The sequence below is a fragment of the Leopardus geoffroyi genome, chromosome A2, assembly GCF_018350155.1.
Source record: "Leopardus geoffroyi isolate Oge1 chromosome A2, O.geoffroyi_Oge1_pat1.0, whole genome shotgun sequence".
Classification (NCBI taxonomy): domain Eukaryota; kingdom Metazoa; phylum Chordata; class Mammalia; order Carnivora; family Felidae; genus Leopardus; species Leopardus geoffroyi.
This window is the reverse complement of record NC_059331.1, coordinates 156,044,033-156,068,289: the sequence shown is the minus strand read 5'-3', so window position 1 is coordinate 156,068,289 and position 24,257 is coordinate 156,044,033. Positions and strand designations below refer to the sequence as shown.

The following is a 24,257-nucleotide window of genomic DNA, read 5'->3' as shown; positions in this document are numbered from 1 at the left end:
GAGCCAATCAAGACTCCTGAAGGAGTGAGGTTGCCCAATGTAAGGAATAAGGAGAAGTAGGACCCTAGCGGCAAAGAATTGAGCGCATCTACCTCCCTCCCCTCATAAACAAGACATTCACGTGGAAATTTTTACAATTTTATGTGCCCCAAACAAAACAATTATGCAGAAATTAGGCTCCACACTACCAGTTGTTTTTTTTTTTTTTCTTTTTACTGCAAGCTCTCTGTTCATTGAATTCAGGTTTCTTTTTAAGTAAGGAATATACTTGCATGGAGAATTCACAATTCTTTCCAATGACTAAGACTGGATTGAATTACCATTATTATAAATGATCTTCTTTTAAGTTTAATAGATGCTAAAGCATCTTACCATATAGCCTGTGTTACCTTTTATTGACTAACTTAAGCCTAATATCTATAGCATTTCTGTGATTTTTTTTTTCAATGGAAATACTCCTGAGAATAAAGTCAGACCTCCCGGGGTACCGCAAAGTGTAAAATTTCTCTGATGTCTCATGGCTTTATCTACAACAACAGGAAGTCTTCTTTGCAAATTTTGTATTCTACACTGTATCTGTTTATTAAGTGGAAAATAATGTTTAATTACTTATCACACACTTACCTCTCCACTACAAATCTTTAAGTGAAATGGACACTTCTGGATGATGCACCACTTTCCTCTCACCAGACCCCAGGTGGGAGCTGGGTTTCCCTCTGCTGCATAAACAGTAAGATTGGTTGACCACCTGACGCTGCTGTTCTATAGGAGAAGTAGGTTTGTTCATGAAATTGAAGGTTTGGAAGCCATGGTCTGGTAACTGTTCTTCTACCTTTCTCCTGCACCCAAACTCCCCAACAATCCCAAAGTCTTGTCAGAACAAACACCAAGCAAAGCACCCTAGTCCCTTCAAGGGTGGAGTCTGGACTTGTGTTACACAGATTCTCATGCTAACTTCACCCTTGTTCCCCAGAATGACAGGGAGTCGGCTACAGTACCCCAGCCCTGTCCCTGGGGCCCTGATACCATTGGCAGAGACTCTGACAAGTGCTGGGAAAATGAGAACACCAGGGTGGGGGGGCGTGGGGGGGGGGGGACATCACGCTCCTGAAATTCATGTTCAAGATCAAGATCAGCTTTTGTATATTAAATCCTACCTTCCCACTGACAACCCCCATTCCTCCCCTTCTTTCACGAATGCTTTTCAAAAGACAGTGGAGGTGAATATATGAACTTTAAGTTTCTCTGACGTCTACCTGGTGGCCACAGATTTGAAATACTCGGGGGATACGAAGGACTTTTCATAGTGTGAAGTACAAAATGGTCTCACATGGGTAAAGAGTGCCCCTTGACTCATTTTGTAGGTCTAGATTTTGATTTTTCAGCTGCCATTAAAAATGGGGTCACCTTTACTTAGATTCTAGAAACTAAGAAGCGTGTAGAGTGAAGATCATAACTCAAATGATCTGTTCTTACCCCCTTTTGAATTCTTCTTGCCATAAACAAGCTTCTAATTCCAGGTGAGAAAGAAGCCAATGAAACAAGCCAGGGGGAAGGTGAGTGGCTTCTCCTGGGAACGTGTAAGGGTTTATCTCTGAAAGACATTTTCCCCACCCACGCCCCCCACAACTGTGATGGGACCACCCCACGCTCAGATGCCAATCACTCAAGAGAGGTGCACTGCACTCTTAACAAAGCAGATTCACATAAACATCCTTCCTTCTAAGCAGAAATGCTCTTTTCTGCTTTACTAGTAGAATCCAGGTGAGCTCACTTCTGAAACCATTTGAAAGGCAAAAAAGCCAAACTCACAAACAAAATGTTGGAAGGGGGAAAAGAGGAAGAAACAGGTGGCCTAAGTTCCTTTATCAAAAGGCTTAGGGGTGCCTGAGTGGCTCAGTCGGTGAAGCGTCCGACTTTGGCTCAGGTCATGATCCCACGGTTCGTGGGTTCAAGCCCCGCGTCGGGCTCTGTGCTGATGGCTCGGGGCCTGGAGCCTGCTTTGGATTCTGTGTCACCTTCTCTCTCTGCCCCTCCCCCACTTGTGCTCTGTCTCTACCAAAAATAAATAAATGAAAAAAAAAATTTTTTTAAGTCTTAGATCTTTACACCCTGGGTTTTATAATAGGAGAATAGGAGAATTCATTTCAAGGTGGGGTTATAGGTCTCTAGTGTGAGGCACTATTCATTGCAGAGCATTCAAAAATGAAGGGAAAATGTACACCTGACATGAAAATACAGAAACAGGAGCTCAACCAATAAATGTGTAACTTAAGGCGGTGTTTCCAGAGCATAGGTATTTTATATGCCAAGATCTACCTACTGCAAACACAAGCATGGTGCTGGGAAAGGCACAGACTTACAGATCCAATAGCCCAGGGAGTAGGAGAGAGCCTGGATCAGTCAGGACACAACAGCAAAGGGACAACACACTCAAAAGGGCTTAACTGAAGATTTTTAGGAAAGAACTGTACACAGTTTGGCACAGAATTAAAGGAGCCAGTAAAGATTGGTGATAAGTGGGAAGTTATATTTGCCCCAAGGTCTAAGGGGCGAGGGGGAAGGAACTGTACACGCGGGGAGTCTGGCAAGAGCCAGAGCTGTGGAAGAGGGCTGCCTGGCAGGACCCGTGCCTTAAAGGAACACAGCAGACGAAACCAGACGAATGGAGGGCAGGGGTATGGTGCAGACGAGGACGGCCACCTCTTGCCTCTTGCTTCCTGGTTTTCCAGTCGTGCCTATTGACCAAACTCAAATGGAAAGCCAAGAATAAGGGGGCACAGGTACTACAGTCCAGAGACATCAGCCTCCCAGGGCGTGGAGAGTGAAGCCAGGGCAAATGGAGCGAAACCAGCAAAGAGCCCTAGACTGAGGGTCAGGACACCCGGTTCCAGCTGTGGCACACTGGCTTTGCGACTTTGGACGAGGCTCAACATATCTAGATTTCTAGGAAAGGACCGAGTAGATGGTTTCTCCGGGCTCCTTCAATTTTTACATCCTGTGGCCCTCACCCGGGAACTGTGTAGAACCAAGAGATCACACGTGGCTACTATGGTTATCACAAGGCTTTAAAGCAGCACCCCTCAATCTAGGAAATACTCATTCTGTTTCCTAATCCACAAATCCAGATAGACACCAACTCCATGGGAACAAAAATATGGGCCCAAGGAATCCTCACGTCTTGATTCTCAGCTTTATCATCAGAACTAACGTCACATCTTGACCGGTTTCCCTTTTGATTGTTGAAGAGTTCAGAATTTCACATGGTGGTCTCGTTCCTTTTGAGAACAAATCTGGACAGTGAAAGGAGATGAAGCATCCAGGGCCCCAGAGCCTCTGAAGCTGTGTGTGTGGGAGAGAAGGTTCGCACGCGCCAAATGGGAAGGCCACACTGGGATTCCAGTCCTCATCACTGCAGACCAGCCTCTCCTATCTCCTATTTCCTATTTCCCACTCCTGCTCTTCTGCATCTTTCTTGTCTTGGTCTGACACCTGCCCCCTCGCCAGCCTAGAGGGGAGAGGAACCTACAGGATCAGAAGGTTCACACTCTTTGCCCCCCTGTGAATGGACTTACCCACTTTCCCTCATCTCATTAGCTACTTCTGGTCATTTTGGTTCTGTAGCTTGACAAAATCTTTCTCTTATTATCTCAAAGCAGTCTGGAAAAGGATACTAATATATATTAGAATCCTTTTTTTTTTTTAAGCGTTAAGCAAATAGATCTTGAAGAAATTCCTTTCTCCTAAAATACAGGAATCAATGCCAAAAGAAGCATCAAGCTGATTGAAATTTCACAGAGAAGAGACTTCCCTTGTATTTCAGGAATGGTAAAAGCTGCCGCCCCTCATATGACTTCTTGGGCGCCGCTGGCATCCTCAGATATAAAACCCAGGGGAAACGGCCTGAGAGAAAAAGGCATCTGAAGGCCAAAGCTACTAAGAAGTCAAAGAAACGAAAGCCTGTTAACCTTGGACGGAGGACCATGCATTGGGGCACTCTGTAGCAAACAGTCCAAATCGGGGTAGATAAAATGAAGTTATACCCACAGTAATAAACGCTCTACTTTTGCTTTAGAAGTTTGCTCTGGAGTTATTACTGTCATCATTTTACTTGATAATTATGGCTTAACGTGTTAATAAATTTTACTGGTGCAATAATTTTGCAGGCTAAGTAGTTACCTGGGAACTCTGTATCATGCACCGAGTAGGTCCTGTCAATGAATGTTCACCGCAAGGTCTCTGCTACAGAACTTCGAAGCTATGACGGTGTCCTCCTCTTCCCTCACCTCTCATACTCCCCTAATCCTGTCTAGTAGTGCCCTGCACCATCCGTTCCCAGACGCACATACTACGTGTTTTCCTGGACATCCATCCACATGCATCGTCCCAGATCCTCTGTCATTTTTAAAGTATCTCTAGGATTCCTGGGCAGTGTTTGTGTTTGCTTGCTTGCTTGTTTTTGCCTCTGGCATAGAATTTTCTGGGAAAGAAACTGCTTCCCCTTGGGGATTAAGGGACTCCCGTGCAAGTTAGACTGAGTGCCTCTTACCCATCGCCACATCCCAGTCCCTAGCACAGTCATGTGGCCCACAGAAGATGCCTGAAGATTGTTAAAGCAGAACTCTGTTTTTAGGTAAACTGAGCTTTGCTGGTCCCTTAGGGAAACACAAAATTGAATGCAAAGTAAACATCTCCGGAGGGAGCTTTCCTTTTTCACAGCCTGAGTTCTGAGAAATGTCCTCCCATTGCAAGGTGGGAAGGGAGGGGAGCAAAGACAATAAATGGACTTAAGTGTTTTCAGAAAGACTGTGGTGAGCACAGACCCACTCGGTCCTGTCGGATATGAAAACGGTTTGTCATGAATGATGAGGCATGCTGGTCAGGGATCCGCTTGGGGGAGTTCTTCAAAGGTAGTCAGGAAAGAGAAGCTGATCGAGTGCACCTTGGGAGGGGGTGGAAGAGCCACGTGTGGCCCGGTGCTCAGCAGGACCACTGACTGTGGAGAGGCTGACTGTGATAAATGTCAAGAAGCCTCGAGATGACTGAAGGCAGGCCAGCTCCTGCTTTGCCCCCACGAGTGCATCACACACCCCCCCCCCCATTCTATCTATGCTCTTTCCTTTGAGCTCCGGGAACTGCATGGTTCTCTCTACTCCATGAGGCTCTCTTTCCTTAGCAGATTTCCTTCTGTTCTGTCCTAATGACACAAGAGTAGGTATGGTGTTGTGAGTGAAAAAGAGCACTCACGGATGCCGGGGCCACACTGTCCAGTTCAAATCCTTCCCCTGTCACTAGCTGCGTGACTCCGAACAAGTTACTTAACCCCTTAGTACTTCAATTTTCTTATCTATAAAATGGGACAATAGTACCTACCCCTAGAGTTAGTATGAAAATTCAATAAATGAATGCCTGAGTGCTGCAAAAGTGACCTGAGGCTCTACTAATCTGCCTAACACACAGGATTCAGATGGAAAGGGAAAAGGAAGCAGGCCAGAAACCTGTCCCCAAAGTAGGCACAAGGCTGGGCTAGCAATATCAGGTACAGCAAATAAAAATGCAGGATACCCAGTCAAATCTGAATTTCAGATAAAGGATAAATACACTTTTTTCTTAATTTTTTACATGTTTGTTTATTCTTGAGAGAGATGGAGTGCAAGCAGGGGAGGGGCAGAGAGCGAGAGGGAGGCAAATAATCTGAAGCAGGCCTAGGCTCCAAGCTGTCAGCACAGAGTCCGATGTGGGGCTTGAACTCACAAACCACGAGATCATGGTCAAATGCCAAAGTCAGATGCTTAACTGACTGAGCCACCCAGGCACCCCAGGGACAAATACATTTTTAGTATAAGTATGTCTCAAGCATTGTATGGGACATATTTCTACTGTAAACATTTTTGACATTTACCTGAAATTCAGATTTAACTGGGCATCCTGTGTGTAATCTGGCAACTTTAACCCGGACATCAGGCTGTGAGGAGGGAACATTGGTCCCATAGGCTCTCCGTGTTCCTATTTCACACTTAATGATACGCTGGATTCCACCACAAGGCTGAAATGCTGGCGGCCAGGACCATACATAGGAGGCCTGCGAGGGATTCTCGAGGATGCTCAGAACTCTGAAGCACCTTCCAAACTCTGAAATTTCTCCTCCAATTATCCTGCCACCCAGGGTCCTTATTTAGATGAAGAATTCCTCCCTTCAGAGTTTCTAGACTCTATGTCACAATTCTAGAACACAGTCTCCCCTTCCTATGAGAGCTCCCAGCACTGCAGAGTACTCATGCTGGACCAGAGTGCTGGTGGGGGGTGGGGGGAGGTACCCCCAGAGAGCAGGGGTTCTGGAGTCAGCAACGGCTGGGTTCAAATCCTCGGTGCACCACTCACTGGCCATGTGACTCTCTGGACTCAGTTTCCACATACGTAAAACTGAGGTAGAAACTGCCATCTTGCAGGGTGTTCGACAGGACGGGCAGCAAGACATAAATTCAATATAAATTCCCAGGTATACAGTAGTTGCAAATAGTTGCTGAGCAAACAGTGGTTTGCTGTTATTACTAGTTTTACCGATGCCAGCCAAAAAATCTTTCGTTTTCAAAGTTTTATATCTTTAAAGTGAATTAATCTCTAACTACTTTGGCTCTGTAAGTTTCCAATTTGTTTCCTTAAAGCAGAGAGTACCTACATTGAATTAATGCATCTCCACTAGAGTTTGCCTCTGAACGATTACATGGATATGTGACGGAGGTAAGTCTTGTACCAGATTTAATGGAACTACATGCAATTTGTTTTTACAATTCTGGTACTCTGAAAAGCATTTCCGGGGAAAAGACAGATCAGTATCCTCTGCTGGGATGACAGAAGTTCCCACTTACGGCAGAGAAAAAGGAAGAGTAAGACTGGTCGTATATTTCTTCCAGTTTTAACTCTGCCATCCAACATGATCCATCCAGTTTGTGGTCTGTCTCCTCCAGGAAGCCATCTCTGGTTACTGCATCACCTAATACTATTTAGCTTTCTCTGAATACCTAAGCACATAGGCTGCACCACAAAATGCCAGACAGATTTAGCCATTATTTTAAAGTTCTTTTATTTGAGTTGTTCTGGTCTCTCCATCCAGGTTATAATAAGCTCCTGGAGAACGAATGGCATTCCAAATACCCTTCTGTAGATTCAAAAACACCTTGCACCATACTGAGCCTGATAAATACTTGCTGAAATCATGAATGAAAAATCTGCCACTTGTATCATGTAGAGAAATGGGTCACTAACCTGTAAGTATTTTTCAACTCCATCTGACTCGGGGAATAATAAATATTTGATGATATGATTTGATTTGAACTAAAAGAAGCATGGCTCCAGTGGGATAAACTATCAACAAAAGGACAAAAGTTGTTGTTCCTCCACAGAGGCCTAGGAGGACCCAGATTCTTACTCAGAATCATCCCTTCAGAAACAAATTTGAACAAATTAGTTAAGCCTAAGCTAGACAGGCTCTTGTGAGCCCCTAGAAATCTCCAGAAGCTAGAGGTTTAATCAGAATTTAGGGGGAAAAAATCCAAAGATCATTTCCTAAACTCTTATTCCCACTCCTACCCCAAACCATTTTCTAGTCTGATCATGGCTCTGGAATGAGATCCCAACAGTGCCTGTTTATATAACGGAAGTTGATTTACATCTGATTCCACGTGATCACATTTCCATTATAGACCATAATGAAATTCACTGGACGACTTACACAACGGAAAGAATACGGACTTGGGAATTGGAAGTGAACCTACTCATAGCTTGATGATTCTCTTGTCTTGATTTCAGTTGCAAAATCTATAGACATTCCCAAATAACGTAGAGCTCCGTCAGGGGAGCTGGCTTATGTGTGCAGTGTGGTTGCATCTGAGCTTGGGGACATGCAAAAACACATGAGCATTATTTGCAGAAACGAGAGAGTCTACAGGAGAGGGTTCTCAGAAGGGAAGGAAAATCGGTTTGAGACCTCGATGATCCCTCTACATGCTGTAAACTCAATAGGCTCTCAGAGACTTGGTTGTTGTGTTTTTTCTATCTTGTAAAATGTACTTGAAAGAAGATTCAACCTCTGTAGCAAACATTTAACATCCAGGCCTCTGAGCAAAATTATCTACAAGTGTAGAATGAGCAAAGCTCTATCCACAAAAGTCCTTTAGTCTACTCCAGAAGGGGTAGACTGGACTTTCCACGGCACGGATTTTCCTCCCTTTATTGGGCCCACACGCCAGGAAAGCTCCTTGCCCTTGACCACTAGACAGGATGCTTTTCTGCTTTCCTTCTACTGCTCTGGTCTCCCTTCTCAGTGCCCTTTGCTGGCTCCCTCCTCCCCCTGAGTGCAAGCTCTGTGCCCTTCACATGGCTCTGCCCTCGCTCTCCCCCTCAATTTAGGAAACAAATCCTATTTTAGGACTTCACCATCACTTCTACCCTGTAAGTCTCAAATCTGTATTCCTCGCTGGGTTTTTCATCCGCGCTCCAGTTCAGGTGCCTGTGAGGATCTCCGCCTAGATAGATCCTCGTCACAAACCAGAGGCCCCCAACAGAAACCACAATCACCATTCTCGATACTCCAATAGCCTATGTTCAGGCACCGAAACACAAAAAGCCTAAAGCCATTCATTTGTTCATTCAACAATGACTTACGTGTGTCTCTTATTTCCTAGATCCTCCTATTAACCACAACCTAAACTTCAACTCAACTTATTCCTACTCAAAACACTACCTTCTGGGACACCTGGCTGGCTCAGTCAGTGCAGCATGCAACTCCTGATCTCAAGAGTTGTGAGATCGAGCCCCAGGCTGGGCATAGAGATTACTTTCAAAATAAAACCCTTAAAAACAAACAAACAAACGAAAATGAAAAAACAAACTACCTTCCTTCCTTTCTCTCCACATGCCTCATGAGAATTATCTCCAGACTCCACTGAGTCCTAAATCACCTCCCTTCTTTGGATGTCTGAAGCATTTATTGATTATATTACCATGTGGGCACTTAATACAACAATGCCTTGGACTCTTAACTGTTTCACGCAGATAGTTTATACATCTCCAAGTATGTTAGAAGCTTCTGGATGACAGGAACTGTGTTTATGGATTTTTTTTTTTTTTTAAGTATCTCCCTATCCTGGCACATAAGTGAATAAGTGACCTCTATAAAGTGTGTATTTCAGGGCCTGGCACCAAATACGAGCCTGAAAACGTAAGCTTAAAAATAAGTAGATACTCAATAAACACTTGGCAAACTGACTAAGAACGAACTGTGTGAAACGCTCCCAAGACATCAGTGTGCCAGGCCCTAATTGGTATTTACTGGTGGGTACATTTTTGAGTCTTGACAAGCCATGCAAAAACAACTCACACAGACTTGAATTATTTGGGGAGTGAAAATGGAACGTGGGAATACGTTAGCTACGATTTCCTTCCTTCTTCCCATCACTTCTAATAATGTAAATGTTTGGTTTAACATCACATCTGTAAGCGGGTACCTAGCTGGCACCGGGGATGAAAGCGCCCCCCTAGCTGGCCGGGGCTGACTGGGTGGCTCGGTTGGTTGAGCATCTGAGTCTTGACTTCGGCTCAGGTCATGATCTCACGGTTTGTAAGATCGAGCCCCTCAGCGGGGCCAGAGCCGTGAACACGGGGCCTGCTGAGAATTCTCTCTCTCTCTCTACCCCCCACCTTGCACCTCCCCCACTTGCACATGTGCATGCTCTCTCTCGCTCTCTCAAAATAAACTTTAAAAAGAAAGTCAGAAAAGTGCATGTGGACTCATGGGCCACCATGGTGGAGGAACCACAGGGAGAGCAGCCGAATTTGACAATGAGGAAGTAAGCTGACGCCCAGGGAGACAGTGACTTGCCCAAGGTCACACATCAACTGGCCCAAGTTAACCTTGAGGGACCTACCTCACTTCCTCCCACCCTCCAGCCCAGCTGACCTCCCCTCGGCCTCTGAATGTCTCCCATCCATGCAAGGGTGCTTTGTTATTTCTTCCATGGCAACCGTAACCTCACAAAGCAGAGCTGACCTCCTCCACCCCTTGCAAGGACAGAAGGGCTGAGAGATTTCTATATTGTTGGGTTTTTTTAATCTCAAACAGAAGTTAATTGTCGGGTTCAGACCAAAAAGAGCCAGTGACACCTCACCCCCAGCAGCCCTCTCAGCAAAATCCAACACAGCCAGGAGTGCCTGGCTGACCTCAGATGGATTTAGAAGCAGGGTTATTTTTTCCCCTTTGTTAGTCAGTGACACCCCCCTCCCCCGCCAAGAAAAGGAAATCAATCAAGGGTCACAGGAATTTGCTTGTTTCGGTTTTCTTAGATTTTATGGTAGAGTGAGTGAAAAATCTAAGCTGTCTCCTATTGTTTCATTACCAGAAATTCAAAAATATTCAATATAAAAAAGAATTTTTAAAAAATAGGTGGGGCACAGAGGATTTTTAGGGCAGTGTAACTACTCTATACAACAGCATAATGATGGATAGTGTCATTAGACATTTGCCCAAACCCACACAATGTACAACACCAAGAGTGAACCCTAAGGTAAACTGTGGACTCTGGGTAATTATGGGTCCGTGTAGGTTCATGGAGGGTAACAAATGTGCCACTCTGGGGCAGGTGTCCCTAAGGGGGGGACGCTATGCACATATGGGGGTAGGGCATATGTGGGAAATCCCTGGACCTTCCATGCAATTTTGCTGGGAACCTAAAACTGCTCTAAAAAATAAAGTCGATTAAAAAAAAAAAAAAATACAGACTCTGTGACAAAGAAAGTCAGATATGAAAGGAGAACAGGAGGAAGCAAAAAAGCTGGATAAGGAGGAGATGGAAAGCAGTATCTGACAGGCAGGAAATAAAATCCAATGCCCCTGAAGGGTAGAGAAGCAGCAATTCTGATCCCAGAGAGAGAGACTCGGGAAGGCAGCTCATGAAAACACAGAGACATATACACACACACACGCTGAAAACAAACACACAGGGGTGCCTGGGTGGCTCAGTCGGTTAAGTGTCCGACTTCAGCTCAGGTCATGGTCTCACAGTTCATGAATTCAAGCTCCACGTCGGGCTCTGTACTGACAGCTCAGAGCCTGGAGCCTGCTTTGGATTCTGTTGTCTCCCTCTCGCTCTGCCCCTCCCCTGCTCTCTCGCTCTCTCTTTCTCTCTCTCAAAACTAAACATAAGAAAGAAAGAAAGAAAGAAAGAAAGAAAGAAAGAAAGAAAGAAAGGAAGGAAGGAAGGAAGGAAGGAAGGAAGGAAGGAAGGAAGGAAAGAAGAGAGAGAGAGAGAGAAAGGAAGGAAGGAAGGAAGGAAGGAAGGAAGGAAGGAAGGAAGGAAGGACACAAATTTGACAGTAGCCACTCAGACACATTGCAGTCATCACTATAGAGTCCTATTTCTATCATGTCCTTTTCAATTCAACCATACCTTATGATATTCTAAAGCAGTCACTGAGCATTTCAACCATGGCTGCTAGGACTGAGACAGTGAATTTCTTATTTGACATAATTTCAGTTAAACTTAAGTCTATATCTAAAAATGAAAGCGACGTAAGTGGTTCTCCACTAAACACAACTTTACTCAGTAGGACTACTTTTCACTTTGCTTCAAGGTCAAATCGATTCATTCTTTGCTGATAAACTAGTTTTATTAATATAGATGTGAATATTTTTTTAAAAACTGATTTGGGGAGGGAGGTACTCATTTTAGTTATTAAAAAACTTTTAAGTAGGTTTGGAACAACTTGAATATATAAATCTACATTTTCCACTGTAAATTTTATGAACTGCAGATATAAATCAAGTATTTCTGATGAAAATTTAGCACCCAAATTCAGAGGTGTTCTAAGTATAAAATACCCACCAAATTTTGAAGACTTAATTTTTAAAAATGTAAAGTAACTCATTATTGTTTACACTGATCAGCTATTGAAATAAGAGTATTTGGAGTATATAGGGTAAATGATATCCATCATTAAATTTAATATCACCTGTTTCTTTCCACTTTTTTTAATGTGGCTACCAGAAAATTTTAAATTAGGTATGTGGCTCATATCACATTTCTTTTGGACATCACTATTCTTTTATTTTTTTATTATTATTTTTTTAACGTTTATTTATTTTTTGAGAGACAGAGAGAGAGCGTGAGCCAAGGAGGAGCAGAGAGAGAGGGAGACACAGAATCTGAAGGAGGCTCCAGGCTCTGAGCTGTCAGCACGGAGCCCGACACAGGGCTTGAACCCACGAACTGTGGGATCATGACCCAAACCAAAGTCGGACACTTAACCAGCTGAGCCACCCAGGCGCCCCTTGCCCAAAATATTCTTAGAAGTAAAATTCTTACAAAAAATCTTGTCCTCATTTACAACAGAGAAAATCATTGACTTTCTACTTTGGGAAAGTGCTTTTGGGAAAGAGAGAACAGTATGTTCGGCTTTTGAGGCCTAATATCCCAGTTATCTTGGGACTTGAAAGCATTTATGCTAATATTAAGTTCAGGTTGTGGCTACTTTGTTGTTCTTGTTTTTCAGTTAATTATAAACTATATCACTCTGGAAACTTGCCCCAAAGTCCAGGTGACCCCGAGCTGAAAACTGACCATGTAGATTTAGAAGCTAAATCAGTAAACACTATAGCAGAAACTTAGAGGCTTCTAGAAGGAAGGTGCCTACCCTGAATAGCTGCCTTAGTATGGCACACCCGAAAAAGATCCAATCCTGTGCTTTGGACATACTTTTGAATAATAATGGTAACGAATTTGAATTATTGGCTTCCTAATTCCCCTCAAAATTTTTTTCACTTTTGGGGCACCTGGGTGGCTCAGTTGGTTAAGCGTCTGACTCCTGATTTCAGCTTATGATTCATGAGATGGAGCCCTGCATCGGACTCTGTGCTGACAGCACAGAGACTGCTGGGGATTCTCTCTCCCTCTCTGCCCTTTCCCTGCTCACACACACGCTTGCTTGCTCGCTTGCTCTCTCAATCTCTCTCTCTCTCAAAATAAAGAAACATTAAAAATATTTTTTTGCCATTTTTTTCATTGCAGAGGGAGGAGGGTAATGGAATTCATAGCAGAAATTGCATTCTAAAGCTGCCAATACAAATAGTAGCCACGAACGACACATCCTACTGAGCACTGTAAGTCTGGCTCGTCCAAATGCAGGCTCTAAAACTTACACTGGATTTCAAAGACCTAGTACCAGAAAATTAAAACCAGCTTATTAAAATTGTTTTATACTGATTATATGCTGAAGCAAAATTCTGACTATATTAGGTTTAGAAAAACTCTTATCATTAAGGTTAATTTCTTCTGGTTCTTTTGAAAAAAAAATGGCAAAATTTAAACCTGTGGCTCACATTTGTGGCTCACGTTATAGTTCTATTGGGACAGTGCTGTTCTCAAGCGACCAACTTCAGCTCCCTAAAAGCAGAAGGGAAATGGCCCACATTCACTCCTGCAGCAGGTGAGGAGGTCATTGGTGTTCTGGAGCGGGACTCCCAAGTCCTGTGGATGAGCCTTCCCCCCCCTGCATCCTGGGCTCCCCCTGATGTAGAGGCTAGAACCATAAAGAAAGCCATTCTGTTGTTGGAAACCACCAACACACCCCTAGTGGTGAACACCTTTCAGAATGTAGATGTTCAGAGGCTCTCACCGCCCCCTGCAGTGGATGCTGTGGGACTCCAGCAAGATCCCCTTACAGCAGGGAGGCACCACGTGGTCACCTAGCTGCCCTGGTGACGCCAGTTCCGAGGGAGAAGTGCCTTTGACCAATGGGAGCCACCTCATCCAAGGTAGACCCTTTCCAAACAGTCCCTTGCACCCAATGACAGGGCCATGTGGAGGCACAAAGGCCTAGACCCTGGCCTCAATTTGGGACACTCTGAAGGGTTACCTTAGACCCATAGCCCCCTGTGCCATTGACAAAGGCCTCTGTTGCAACTCCATTACCATCTAGCTGTTCCTGCTGCCCAATCCTGCTTCCCACCCTCCCTCATACTGCACCTCCCAAAAAATTCCCTATGTACAAACTTCCATCCCAAAGCTAGTGTTCCCCCAAAATTCATATGCTGGAACCCTAATCTGCAATGTGATGGTATTTGGAGAAGGGGACTTTGGGAGATAATTATGTCATGAGAGTGGAGCCCCATGATGGGATTAGCACTCTTCGAAGACAGGAGAGATCGTTTCCTCTCTCTGCCCTCTGCCATATGGGGGCACAGCGAGAAGATGGCCATCCTCAAACCAGGAACTCGGCCCTCACGGGACCAGACCTGCAGACACCTTAATCTTGAACTTCCAGCCTCCGAAACTGTGAGAAAATAAACATGTGTGGTCGAAGCCACACAGTCTATGGTATTTTTGTTACAGCGGCCTGAACTAAGAGAGTCTGCTCCCCAGTAGGCCCACCTAGAACATCCCCAGAAGTGAAGAAAACATTACCGAGAAAGTATACTGCGTGCACACGTGTGACACCCAAATGCACGGTCTAGGAATAAAGTCAGGATATTTGGGTCAGCCACATACAAAAAATCCGAGCTGCTACCGCTCCCACAGGCTCTCTCAGTTGTGCTTATTGTCAAACATCCGTCAGTCTCTGCTTTGTCGTGCACAGAAAAGAAATCCTGACACCCAAGGGCTAACCTACACCCGTATGACTGGTCATCTCACCTAGTTAGAGCCCTGTGCTAATAAGTCCAGAGATAGAGGCTTCAGCTATCCCAAAGGGGCCAATTAATCTCATAGTGTTCTTGACCACAAACCGCACCCCCCTCACCACACAGACTCCGAGCGGCACGCACAACTGTGGGTCTCCGAGTCGGTGCGTGGGAACAAGGGCCTCAACCGACACACGCGGTGACCAGGTCAGGTAACTCACACAGGTGCACACAGGCAGCGGCTGCCCAGCCACCTTTTTCTGCAACCTGCCTGGGTTCACATAGTGCTTCCATCACGAAGAGGAGGCGTTTTTCTCCCAGGGGTGGCTCTCGTGGATTCCTGGCCTCTGCTTGTTTTCCCTTTCTCTGGAACGTCAGCTCCCTCCCTGGTCCACAATGGCCCGGACACTTCCGTTCAGCGGCACAGGTGTTTTTCCTACGCTCACACGCATGCTTTCCCCTTCCCTCCCACCTTCCCCTTTGATCTCCTGCACCTCATTGCTGTAGCTTCTCAAACTCGGGAGGGGTTCCGTCAGAGACGCTGAGGAACCTTTCCATGCTCTCTCCCTCTCAATATGAACCCTTCCTGAGATCCTGAGATCAGAGCTCCTTCCATCCTGTTCCTCCCCACACTCCTGGGGACTTCTGGGTGGGGGTGTTTGCTTGGCTTGCATCCCAGAGAACATTTGGAAGCCGGAATCAGAGAGCCTCACTGTAGCTCCAATCAGCTTCTCTCGTGCTCAGCCAGTTCAACTCTTGAACAGAGAATAATCTCTCTTGTGTTCTTCTGTTTGCTCTCATTAGAAAACCAAACAGAAGGCAAGCTTAGGGAACATCACACACCTAGGACCTGGAAGGCTGAGCTAGATCCAGGACGGCCTGAAGCAGCAGAAAAACAATGTGAGTGTAGGGGAGAATGGAAGCTTCCAAGGGCCACGACCACACCCATCCTGCTCAGAGTGGCTCTCCAGACTTCGAAAGCCACCCAACAATTTCTTAACGCTCAGTAAAGAAGTATAAAGAGCAGGAGGACCTTCTCCATCATGGGCCCCGAGGAAGTGTGGGGACTGAAATACATAGACAACCGACTTGGCATTAACCTCAGAGGGTTTAGAGGGTTTTTTGAGTTTTGGTTTTGGTAACCATTTTTTTTTTTTTTTTTTTAATCCTTGGCTAGCCTGTGCATCACAAACACACTTTGAGCACTTTTTAAATTTTTTTAAATCTTTATTTTTGAGAGAGAGAGAGAGAGAGAGAGAGAGAGAGAGAGAGAGAATGAGAATGAGCAGGGGAGGGGCAGAGAGAGAGGGAGACACAGAATCTGAAGCAGACTCCAGGCTCCGAGCTGGTAACACAGAGCCCGACACGGGGCTCAAACCCACGAACCGCGAGATCATGACCTGAGCCAAAGTCAGACGCTCAACCAACTGAGCCACCCAGGCGCCCCACACACTTTGGGCATTTTATCCTCAACATCCTTAACTTTCTCTGGGCCTCCTCATTACTAAAATGATAAAGTTTGATTAGATGAGCTCAGATGTCACCACTATCTATAAAACTCCACGATGAGATTAATAAGTTAAAAATGAATGCTTTTACTGATGGTTATAAATTCCATTCTGTCTACATATGCGTTGAGAGTACATCGCATAATTTACATCTGACTGTACTTTACTGGAAACTAAAGTTCAAAAGGGAATAAGAACCATGAGTAGCTTTTTCTAGCCTACTGTGGACGCTGCCACGTGGGCACAGAAACCATCCTTCAAGCCAGCATTCTACGCCAACCAAGAAACCCTTATTAACATATTTCTGACCACAATAAATCAGAAAGCTTGAGCCAAGGATTCTGCATTTGGTAGAAGTTATTCCCAGCTTCATGAAAAATCAACCACAGATGAAGACGTGCAACTAGAAGTCCATTTGGCACAGAAACACTCCAGGACAGTCTAACCAGCATTATTGTAATAATTAATATTAATACATAATTAATGTAAATATTAAAATGAAAATTGGTAAGCCTTCTTTTATACAGTCTTGGAACTGGGTGGCATGTGTTCAGGGAGTGCCAACTCATTTGAATATTTGCCTAATTAGGAAGGTAAATCTGTTGCTCCTGCTGCCAGAAATCACACCGTGCATTTCAAAGCCAAATATAAATGCCTTTTGCATCACCCACTGTTCTGGATTATTCACCTCCCACGTCTGTCCCTCCAGTAGCAGAGACAAAGCAGAACTGACCACACGGTCTCTTCTCGGTCTGTCCTCCGCGCTGTCACCGGGGCTCGGCTCTGCCATACGGAACCGAGTGCAGATGGCACACAACTATTTTGAGGGCAGAGGGTAGGAGATGACACGAAGAACAAAAGGGTTTTATTAACTCAAGTGTGGGGAAATATAATGGTCATGCAAACCGCTGGACCAGGTTTTGTATCTCGAGGATGTGGTCCTAAGTGATCCTGATGGAAATGTCTCAAGGCTACACTGGACAAAGAAAACCCTGATGTCCCTGAGTTTTACCCCTCCTTCCTCTCTCCTCCCACCATAAAGCCTTGTGCATTCTCCGTTCTGGCCACATGGGACTCCCCACCGCCGCCCAGACATCTCACCGGCCTCCATGTCTCCAAGACTTTCCTCAAGCTGCTGCATGGGTTTAGAAAGTCTTTGTTTCCTATATCTGCCTGGGAAGTTCTAGCCATTCCCCTCAAGGTCCTATTTGAATACTAAAACTCACCAGATCATCCCAACTTCATCCTGTGTGCCCTTTACTGAAGTAAGTTATGTACGAATATACACACAGCATAAATTGTAACAGGACCGAGGCAGCATCTTATTCATATTTCAACCTCCACAATGCACGTTGCAGGCTTCATACAGAACTATGGGTACACAAGAGGCAGGCTGCAGAAAGGGTTACTGCCCCTTGCTGCCATCTAGACCAGACATTTCTTAGGACCAGTGCTCCTCGGGAGACAAACACCCTATGCCCTGGGCGGGGGCGGGGGGGACTGTTCCATCGTTAGGTAGCACATAGGAATAATCTTCAGAGCGTGTTAAAATGCCAAGTCCTAGACTCTGCTTATGATTTTGATTCAGTAGTTTGAACTGGCAAGGCAAGAATTTAGTTTGTTTTGGGGTTTTTTTGCAAGCCCACTCAGATGGGTCTGGTACTGGTGGCCCCGGGATCACAATTTGGAAATTCTGCCCTGGGGAATACTTCAGGTGGGAGACAAAGATGCACACGAAGTGAACCAAGACTCAAAGAAGTTGAACTAAGCGCTGCCAATTTGTCACAAAGGAGGAGTACTTTTCGGTGGAGAACTCACAGGGATACGTGTAACTCCCAACATCCTTTTGACCAGCAAAAGGTATTAAGTCAAAGTGTTCCGGGCTTGCCAAACACTGAGCTCCCTAGAAGTATCTGTGTGGCAAGAGGCTAAGACCCTTCCCTGACAGAACACATACCCAGGGGGACACGGGAATCCCAAAACCCACAAGTCAAACTTCCAACGTCTGTCTGCTGAGACACAGAGGAACCCCCGAGAAGGACCAGCCTGAAATGGAGCAAAAGCTACAGTGGACCATCACCTCGAGAAAGGTTTCCAGGGTTAATATGGAAAACAGGAAAACTTCTTCCTCAGAACGGAGTCTGCCCAGCTGAGAGCAATGTCAAATCTACCCGCCACAGTTCTGAGCCCACACCATCATGCTTTAGGCCAACGCTGCCCCCAACAATTTCACTCTCATGTTTTTCAACTTTTTAATTTTTTTTTTAAAGTTTTATTAATTTACAGCACAGGAGGGGCAGAGAGAAGGAGAGAGAGAATGCCTCCGTGCTGTTGGCACAGAGCCTGATGCGAGGCTTCAACTCACGAACCGTGATATCATGATCTGAGCAGAAATCAAGAGTCAGACGCTTAACCAACTGAGCCACCCAGGTGCCCCTCAACTTTTTTTAATATGATTTATTTTTGAGGGGGGTGGGGAGAGGGAGGGAAGGAGGGAGGGAGGGAGGAAGGGAGAGAGAGAGAGAGAGAGAGAGAGAGAGAGAGAGAGAGAGAGAATCCCAAGCAGGTTCTGAGCTGACAGCACAAACTGTGAGACCATGACCTGAGCCCAAACCAAGAGTCGGACGCTCAACCCACAGACCCACCCAGGTGCACCTCAACTTCTTTTAATTAATTAAATGTTCTTCATGCCTACTGTCTGCCAGACATCACACTAAATACTGGGATTAAAACATGAGTAAGACGTGATCCTTGCCCCAGAGTAGAGAGGCACTGCAGTAAACAACCGTAATGGAAAGTAAAAAGCGTGCTGAGAGCAATACATGCAGGAGGGTCACCCAACCCTGGACAGAGAGGAAGGCTGAGACCTCATCTCAGAATCGACGGACTCCTCCAGGATTACCGCACGCAAATCAACACTCTCTCCCTCCCTCTGCTCCAAGTTACAGAAGAACTCTCCAACCCAGGGAACGGACATCCTCTATTTCCCCCTGGTTCTAAGGGAGGGCAGCTTACAGCTGTACCTGGATGAACTCCCCAAGTTTTCTCAACTAGGCCACGAAGTTCCCATGACCAGCTTCCTGCTTCCCAGGGTTTGGTGGATCCCCAAGGGCCTTGGAGAAAGAGGTTCAGGGCCCCTGCTGGGCCTACCCACTGTGAAAGGCAGACAGCTGGAGATCCATGACCACCACAGGGCTGGGGAAAGCTTCCCAGAAGGAGAAGGAGGAACCAAAGTGATAAAAGGACCAAGTCAGGAAGTTGGTCCCCTAAGTTTACACGAGTTAACTGGTGCTATGTTCACACTCCTCCTTTTATTTTCACTAAGAATTAAGTTGAATGGAAAAGCAATGCTCACTAGAGCATGTGGTCAGTGACCTGAAGCACCACCAGCCACCTGATGGTGGGAGACCAGCCGCTGTGTGCCTCCCACCCAATATATAGGGACTGAAAGGGCTCTTCCTGCCTTCTAGGAGCAGGCCTGGCTTCTGTCTCCAGAGGGGGATGCTGCAGAAGAGGGAGGTACCAGGTCTTGTACCAAAAAAAAAAAAAAAAAAAAAAAAAGGGAAGAAAGAAGTGGCTGGTACTGGGTGCAGAATTATTTCACTAAGCAAGTATTTATTTATATGACACATCAGCAATTTGTGACATTCTGAGTAACTGCAATCGCTGATTACATTAACGGATCACCTCTAGAAAAGAAATCCAATTATACTTTTGTACAAATTGCAAAATGTAGATAAATGCCAAACTTCCTTCACAGCCCTTTTGTTCTCTCCTTGAGCTCAGAGTTAGAGCTGTGGGTCAGGCTGGCCAAATCACTGCAAAGCAGCCACACACTTGAACGGGTGCTGTCCATTCATTCAACAAATACACACTAAGCGCCTTGCCTTCTCTGTACGTACCAGCTCCGCTCTAGGCGCTGGAGATACCAGATGTGAACAAAACAAGGTTTCATTCCTCTTGGCATTTCCCCAAGTATCAACCGACTCCAAGAGCCATAAAATGCCAATGTTACCGAACCCATTTAAGCTACTGGACTTCATTTTCTGAGCACCCATTAGGGCTTTGTGCATCCAATCCAGAAGCTGTCAACCTCTTTAGCCCAGAGAAAGAAACACTAAAAGAGGAAGCAAAGGATTAAATCGGGGGTAGAGGGGGAGGGAGTGGCAGGTTGAAGGGGGGGTAGGGACTAGAAAAGGAGCCCTTGGCCAAGTGGCACACATACTGAAGGGATTAATTTGGATGGGAAAGAAGAAGAAAATAGGAAAGTAAAGACAAAGAAAATGAAGACAGAACTTGAAAAATGAGAAGCACAAATGGCTAATAACCATTCAACCCTTCTCATGATTGCAGAAATGAAATTTTCAAAAATGAGCAACTGTTTCTCATCAAAATAGAATATACTTGAATAAAAAACGAATTCTCAATCTAGGTAAACTCAGGTTAAGACCAAACCAGCTGGAATTTTCTGGGAAGCAATTTGGCATTACATATCAAGACCCTAAAAAAAATACAGGCGTCTCTGGAGCCAATGATCCCTGTTTTGGTTTATCCTAAACAAATGATCAAAACTATTGTCAAAGATTTATGCACAAGGATGATCATTACAGTATTATCCTAACAGCCCCAGACCAGCAAAACATAAACATTTAACCATACAGGAAAGGTTAAGTAAATTATGCGTACTCATATGGTAGACTGTTATGCCATTAAAATTGAGCTTATAGCAAGTTTTGGTGACAAAAGGAAATGCTTATAATTATAAACCAAACTCAGGATACAAAATTATACATAAACTATTATTTACATCATGGAAAGAAATGCTAAAGGATATTTGCACGACAGGCAATTTGTTGCTTGGTGGTGGAATTTTAGATGAGGTTTTCCTGCTCTCCTACACTTTTCTGTCAGATTTTTCTATTATATTTTATTTTGATCGTCAGGAGAAATGAAATAAGTCGATGATAAAGAGATAAAATGGAAGGAGGGGTAAACATTCATCTCATGAGGAAGAAAAAGGGACTGGGCAGGTGGTTACAGGGCAGGATTATGACAGAGACTTAAAGGATTCAGATGATGGGCAAAAGCTTGCTGCCCAGAACGACCCTTGCGGACAAGCTCTGTTCCAGATTTCCTCTCTCCTTTCAAGATTAACCAGCATTAACTCTAGGTTTCAATCTGTGACAACTGTTAAATAAACCTGAGCTGAGTCCCTGGCACTTAAAAAGTCTCACTTGGTTCCCACAATTTTCAGCCTCCAAGTTGAATCCTAGCCGGTCCTACAAACGTGATACATTGAGCTATGAGAAAAAAAAAAAAAAAAATGTTTCAAAAGAACCACAGCCTTTGTCAAAATTATTTGAAAAAATCCTTCAGAGTGGCATCAAGTCCCACCCCCTTCCTACCCCCCCCCCCCAAAAAAAAACATAGTAATGACTGTGACCAATTGGCTATAGATGCTTTCTCTGGAGATCCCATCTCACTGAAGGAGATGAATTAGGTAGTCCTGGAAAGCTTCTAGAAGAGGGCCCCATCTGTTCAGCACTTACCTTGTGCACAGTAAACTATAAATACTTAATGACGAGGCTGACGATAACGACTAAGTTGATCAATAGTGAGCATGGAGACAGCATTCCATTTCCATGTACCCCCAGGATGACTGTCAGGGGAATTCAGGAAAACAACCGCACATAAAGGGGACACCTGGCTATTCCTCCCCGACGTTCTTCATTCACCCGTCGGCCATCACCACCCCCACCCCCACCCGTGGCAGCTCAGTTTCCCCAGAATGAGAGCTGAGGTTGTTTTAAGACTCTGTTGAAGTTTCTGGCAGCCGATATGGAGGGTGCCAATCGCCTCCTCGCCAGTGTCCCCTGATCATGCAATTTTAATGGGCTCAACCTCAAGGAAGGAAAAAGGAGCCTGGGATCATGGTGAATTATTCACAGCTCCAGTTGGGCAAGGCAGAAGACCCCCATCTTCTGAGAGTAAGTAATAGCTACTCATTGATTCCACCCCGCCTACGATCTCTAGGTGAGAAACCAGTGTTTAAAATTAAAAGATATGAGAAAATCTAACCATCTTCTTAAATCTGAGTTCATGAGTAATTAGTGAATTTGTGAATTGGGTTGCAGTCGACAATTCCATCCTCGACAATAATTTTGAAGAGCCTGGTACATTTAAATTTATTTAAATATAACAAATACATATGAAAACTAATTTTTATACGTTCAAGACCCCCAAAGGGGTCTTGCTTAATAAAAAGAATGAAAATGGTTGTTAGCCTTAAGACTACAAGGCCAAAGAGATAGGATTCATGCATTTATTAGATGCCAAAGTTGAATTAGCTTTTGAATGTAATGAGTATGCCTTATTTCCATGTATGGAAAAAGAAATGTAAGCTCCACAAAATACAGTTAATTCTTCCCTATGCTTCCAAGAATGCTCCCTTCCCCATTTTCCATGCCCCTAGTTAGTGCTGATAAATGTTCATGGAGATAAAGACAGCTGCCATATTCTAATGGGGAATGAGTCAGAAACCAACTTGTTCAGACATTTGCCACACACCTCAGAATTTCACCCCCCACCCCCGCCACAAGCACACCAACTCAACAGCTAGCTTCAACTCCTTGTTTGATCAAGTCTCAGATTTCCACCGCTGAGTCTATCCAGACCGCGAGATATCAGGTCCGGACAATCACGGAAGTTTCCTCAGGGTCAGAAGCCACCCATCTCCATCCATCCCATACACATTGATAGATCACTTTCCTAAGGCATCCTCAAGTCCTATCGTTCACACCATGAGTTACATAAACTCTAGAAAGCCTCAGTTTCCTCAACTGTAAGACAGATAGAAAAGATACGCTCCTCATAGGACAGTTGGGATTTAAGTAAAAATAATGGCATACCAGGGCCGTAGCACAGCTATGGGCCCATGTGAAGCATTCAACAAGGGTAGTAATTACACCAGAGTACAAAGTCTGTGAGGGGAGAAACCACCTTCTTTCATCTAGTGCCTAGAGTGGTTTCTGGAAATGATAGGAACTCAAGTTTAATGAATGACATATTTTGGGGCCATTTCAAGTGCTACTATTCCTGACCCACTGTCCTGAGCTGAGATGGTCTTTTCCTCCTCTGAACACTGCTAGCAGCATTTTGTTTGCCCACAACCCACGGCACCGGTGCTTGCTATCCTAGGTTGCCGTCACTGTTCTAGGTTCTCGAGTAGGTGGCAGGCCCCTCGAAGGCCTCTCTTTCGCTGCCCCATCGTGCATACCACAGGCCTTCAGTCAACACTGGGAATAAAGGTCCTGCCAGGTCATTCCAGGAACAAGCAAAGATGGCTCTTCGTTAACCAGAGCTTCAAAGCTCTGACCAGGACTGTAAACACTCAGGATCCAGGTCCTTCTCTTTCAACTTAATGAGGAAATGAAACAGAGTTAGTAATTTTTTTTTTCTTTTCTGCACATTTCTGTTAGCTCTGCCAAGCTAAACAGTAACTGGATTTCAGCCCTTAACCATAAATCAGAGGTCCCTTCTCTTGCTGATATGAAGTAATTTTTACTTCCAGGAAGTGAAAAGATCCCTTTGGGGTAGGAGCTGATGGCAAGGTGGGATGGGGGAGGGCACAGGCTGGGAGTCCACAATGCAACGCTAGGGTGACATACGGACAGAACCAGACTGGGGCAGCATAAGGGGGTGTGCTGGCTTCAAGTCGGCATTTCCCTTCAACTCAGGGCCTGAAGGAACACGCCCTTCCTTCTGCTATACCCCCAAGAGGATGTGCCCTGAGCTCTGGGAGACAGCTTATGTACAGCTCCTTTTCCTGGTTTCCCTGGCAACTGTGCAGCATCTAGAAGCTCCAGGAGTGAGGTGGTGGGTCAGGTGGCGTGTGGAATACAAACGCTGATGTCATCCCATGTGGGGTCACCTCCACACCCACACCCTTGTTCAGTAGTCTCTCAGCCTCAGAAGGACACACACACACACACACACACACACACACCTCTGACTGCTCATTTCTAATTTGGTGCTAGGTGCCCAAGCAAAGAGCCTCAGGGAAATCTTACATAATTAGT

At 45.0% G+C, this 24,257-nt stretch overlaps 1 protein-coding gene and 1 long non-coding RNA gene across 3 annotated transcripts in view; one reads left to right on the top strand and one right to left on the bottom strand.

Moving 5' to 3' along the window:
- TMEM178B (transmembrane protein 178B) overlaps positions 1 to 24,257 on the bottom strand; it is a 360,053-nt gene that overhangs the window by 204,762 nt on the left and 131,034 nt on the right. The window lies entirely within an intron of this gene.
- On the top strand, positions 5,878 to 11,011 carry LOC123606972. Its single transcript, XR_006716590.1, has 3 exons — positions 5,878 to 6,741; positions 7,115 to 7,268; positions 8,685 to 11,011. It is a non-coding gene; the product is annotated as an uncharacterized LOC123606972 (long non-coding RNA).